Here is a 5,054-nt window from a genome sequence, read left to right on the forward strand (position 1 = left end):
CTGAGGTCTGTAACCCACCCCAGGACTCACAGCAGGCTCTGGCAATGGGCTACCCTCGGACGTGCCACTGTCCCACATGGCTCCATCCCAATTATTGCTCCCTGTCAGAGCTTCACCCCTTCTCCCTCACAATCACCTTTGTTCACCACCGAGTACCTGCCCCCCAGGACTCACCCCTATGTGGCTCAGCGCTGAAGGACACTTCACCGCCCACCAGGATGCTATCCTGGCTGGGATGGGCTGCCAGGGACTTGCTCTCCATCCTCAGGCCACCTCCAAACCTTCCCTATGGCGCCGCCTTACATCCCCACAGAAACACGCTCATCCTTAATCACATGTCCCACCTCCAGCCACCACCAGTAGCCAGATACTGGGAAGAGCAGAGGCGGCTGGAGCTCAGGCAGCCGCGCTGCTTGCTCAAGAGATGGAGAGCAACAGAGGCTCCTGCGCTCACAACGACGGTGCCCGGGGCGGCCTGGATGTGCCAGGGCTGCTCCGCTTACCCCCACCTCCGCTGTACCGCAGGAGGGACGGCGGCCGGGCTGGCAGCAGCGCCCCGCCGCTCCCCTTGCCCGTCCCAGCCCCCGGCGCCGCGCTCGGAGCAGGAGCCGGTCCCAGGCGGGCTCGGAGCAGCATCCCCGGCGCGGAGCCCCGGCGGGGCGGGCAGCGCGGTGCGTTGGTGCCATCTCCTGGGCTGCAGCCTGGAGAAGAGGAGGCTCCTGAAGGGGAGACCTGAGAGCAGCTCCAGTGCCTGAAGGGGCTGCAGGAAACCTGGAGAGGGGCTTGGGACAAGGGATGTAAGGACAGGCCAAGGGGAATGGCTTGAACCTGCCAGAGGGGAGACTGAGATGAGCTCTTAGGCAGAAGCTCTTCCCTGTGAGGGTGCTGAGGCGCTGGCACAGGGTGCCCAGAGAAGCTGTGGCTGCCCCATCCCTGGCAGTGCTCAAGGCCAGGTTGGACACAGGGGCTTGGAGCAAGCTGCTCTAGTGGCATCCCTTCAAGCAGGTTCTATCAGAAGCTTCCTAAGAACCTGAGCTCTGTCACAGGCCAGTTAGATCCTGAGACCTCACTGGACACCCAAAGTGAGCCTTAGCAGCCAGCACAGCTCACCGCTGCTTCCTGGATGCTCCAAGGGCTTGCTCAAGCCCTCCCCATGCTCTCTGAGGGTTCCCCCTTCACACAGCAGGGTACTCACTCCTTGAAAACACATCAGTCAATATTTATCTGGTGTTAAAAGCCCATTCCTAGATCTGACAAGCCCTGGAGAAGCCGGTGAGCCTGCTGACTCCAAATTACAGCTCAGTTCCTCTTCCAAAGCACCCTAAATCCCAGATAAAAATAAATGGGTTTTATTGATTTCCTTTTTTAAGCTAACACCAGGGAGTGATGTGTTCAGTGCTCGAGGAAGAGCAAAGGGTATTAGTCACAGGGAAGTACAGTCACAGCACTCTGACCCCCCTCAGGGGGCAAATAAAGCCCATCTCACGCCAAGCCCCCTGCACAAGGCCTGGGGCAAGCAGCAGGATAACTGGGGGGCTTGCCCACAGGGGTTATCCTATGGTCCAGCATCATTGCAAGGCCCCAGCATAAAGATAGCCCCCCAGCACTGCCCTGCATTGCCCATCAGGTTGCTTGGGAGGGACTTTAAAGCTCACTCCTATGCAGAGGCTGCATGCAATGTGCCCAGGTGGGAGCACCCTGAAGTAGCACCAAGGCAATAAAGAGATGCTTGCTTACCATGCTGCAGCCACATCCTGGTCATGAGGGCAAGCAGGCAGGGCCACTACCAGAGACCAGCATCAACCCCATGCCCCACCACATCCCTGATGAGGAGGAACAAGGAATTGAGGCACTCGAGCTTAAATGCAGGGGGTTGGAGGGTGTGGGTGAGAGCCCAGATGGGGCTCATCAGGGCAATTGGAACACTCAGGGCCCTGAAACTCTGTGAACTGTTTTGTCTCCTTAAATCAACAGCATGTCCCTGCCACACAGACTGCTTGGCTGGTTGCAAAGAGGCAAGAGAAAGGCTTGGGAGGACAAAGGGCTGTGCTTCTCGTGCCCCAACTCCCCGCAGCATCCCCTTCCTCCTTGTTTCCTCACCAGAGGCACAGCATGCCGGACATAGCGCACTAACCCCATGACATCCCTCTGTACAACCCCAACCACAGAGACACTGCACATCTGCCCAGCTGTTTGGAACCACAGTCACGAGGTTCACAGTGCTTTCTCTGAGCAAATAGAGAGCAAACCTCCCCGAGGTGACCACTATCCTAAGCACTGGATGTGTCTGGGACATGCTCCAGCCTGGCTGGAACAGCACCCAGCTGATGTCCTGCTCCTCAGGGAATGGGTGCATGGCAAAGGCTAGGGATCCACCACCCCAAATGAGATCCCTCCAGCTGGGTCATTGCTTCTACCAGGTCAGATCCAAAGGGTTTGCTTTGTTTCCTACAAAATCCCTCCAGCACTTGGGAAGGCAGATGCTGAGAAGCTAAATCCCAGCAGCATTCATGAATGCGCTCCCTCCTGCCAGCACCGGATGGGATATTCCTTCCAGACGCTGGCGGTGCGCTCCAAGCACGCTTGCTGCTCGCCTCTCCTCCCTCGAATGGGCTCTCTTCCCAAGCTGCAGCCCCTCACAACATCAGGAACCCCCAGCCTTGCCCCATGGGCGGCCCAGCCCCTCCTCTGCTGGTACTGGATGTCATGTTGGGGTGAAAAGCCAAGCAGGCTTATTAAAGAGTGAATGGGGTGTCTCTTCCCTGCAGGTGAACACCAGCATCCCGCTGCTCTGAATTACTCCAGTCTCAAGCAAACAGAGAATGTTGCTCTCCAGGGAAAAAACTTTCCAAGGAAAGGGCTCCCGGCTTCACAAGCTGCGCTGGGCTTGGATGCAGCGGATGAAGAGGGGCTCCTGTGAGAGATGGGGTGGATGAGAGGTGCCCATGCATCCCTGCAAGCATGGAAGGACGCTGGCTAAGGGGCTGTGGAGCCCCTCAGCAGCCCTCCTCACCTCCCTCACACCAGCTTCCCTGGAAACACATCCTAAACAGAGCTGGGCTCGGATAAATAAACGCATCCGGCCAGCACGAAAGGAGGGAGAGCAGCCCTGAGCCAGGAGGGATGGAGACCGCGGCAGCCTCAATACCAGCCCCTGGGCTACAGAGGAAGGACAGAATTGAACTTGATTTCCCCCCAACCCTCCCCAAAGTACCGCCTCCCCCCCCTCCCATCAGCAGTGTGGCGCTCACCAAAGGGCGAAGGCAGCTCCTTGCTGCCTGCAAATGGAGCTGGGGGCATCCAGCATCAGCTCCCCACGCTGCAGAGCAGGTTTCAGGGCAGAGCCAAAGGCACCACTCCACGCTGGCGCTGCCCCTCCGCTGCTCAGCCAGATGTTGGCTCAGCCAGGGCCTGGCTGAGGGATAGCAAATGTGCTGGCCAGATGTGGGGCTGCGCTCGGGGGCTCTGGTGATGGGGGTGGCTGAAGGGGGCTGCCGCGGGGATGTTTCCCTGGGTAACACATGAAGCTTCAAGCAGAGGTTGTAATATCCTTACTGAGGGGAAATAATGATAATTAATAATAACCAAAGTGAACAGTTTACTCTGTCATTGCCAGGCTTGTCTCTGTTGTTTTCCCAACACCTCCTCCCAGTCAGGGCTGGGTAACACTGAAGCCAGCATGGCCAGCGGGCAGCATTCCCTGCCGGACAGAGAAAACCCCACCTGCAGAGGAAGGAGCCAGCTGGTGAGCATCCCCAACATAGAGGATGCTCAGGGTGCTTGGAGGTGTCTTCTTGCTCAAGCCATACTTGCTGCCCTTGCTTGAGGCCAATGTTCCTGTGGCAAGCAGTGGCTCATCCCTTGGTGCCACAGGGAGCAAAGCAAGCCTGGGAATGGGGAAGCAGGAGCAAACCTTGGGACAGAATCATAGAATGGTTTGGGTTGGAAAGGACCTTAAGCTCATCGAGTTCCAACCCTCTGCCGTTAGGGACACCTTCCACTAGACCAGGTTGCTCCAAGCCCCTCAATTAGCCCTTAGCAAGGCAAAGAGGGGACTACTAAGGACAGACAGAGAGCAAAGCAACACAGAGGTCCTTGGAAGAGCTCGAGATAAAGAGCAGGAAGGGGAATACTTGGCAAAATTGAATCAGAACAAACCAGCAAGTCTGGGTAATGTGTTACCCCCAGACTAAACAGAATTAGCTAATGAACTTACCCAGCCCCTGACAATTCCTCATGGAAAGGTACTGAGGAAACAGCACATCCCAGCTTTATTTAATGTCTTTATTAATGATGTGAAAGCAAGAGTAAACAACAAATTAATCATGTTTGCAGATGACTGTAAGCTGGAAGGTGTTGTAAACACTGTCAAAAGCAGCAAAGTCACACCCAGGGCCCTAAAGAGGTTAGAAGTAAACCAGCAGGAAACAAGCCGTACGTAATCCATCAGTGAAACACGGCGCGGGAGGGAAAGGACCTGAAATACAGACATCCATGAGGAAGGAGGGGGGTGCTGCTCCAGATCCAAGCAGGAGGCTGGGAGCAGCTTTAGAGGGGATGGAGAGATGGGAGGTGAGCTACACTGTGAGCAAGGAGAGCCCTGAAAGCTGCTGGGGCTCTGTGGGACGAGGAGAGGGGATCCTGGCTGGGTGGGATGCTGCATATCCCAAGGATTGTGTCCTTGTCCTTAATATGTGCGGCATCGGCTTTGCACGGTGGGGAGAAGCTGGGAAGCCCTTTTCCCAGTGCGTGGTTGGACTATTATGAGCCCCGAGGACTGTCCGATTGCCTTTAGTCCTGCTGAGAGCCGCTTCGGCAGGAGGCAGGGAACGGGATAGAGCCAGGGATGGGTAACACGGCTTCGGGACTCCATGGACCCCAAGAGCTGGTTGTGCCTGGTGTCGGGGACAGCCACGGGAGCCCCCGGATCCACCCATCGCACCCCAAATCACGCTCCTTCCCCTCTCGGTGACAGCGGCCGCTCCTCCCTCGCCTCGCCCCAACGGAAACAAGGGTGCTTTGAGCAGCGGGTGGGCAGGGGCCCCTTTAAGAGA

Source organism: Pezoporus wallicus, unplaced genomic scaffold (assembly GCF_028554395.1).
Source record: "Pezoporus wallicus isolate ANWC-B61680 ecotype Strahan unplaced genomic scaffold, APGP_CSIRO_Pwel_v1 contig_13283, whole genome shotgun sequence".
Lineage (NCBI taxonomy): Eukaryota > Metazoa > Chordata > Aves > Psittaciformes > Psittacidae > Pezoporus > Pezoporus wallicus.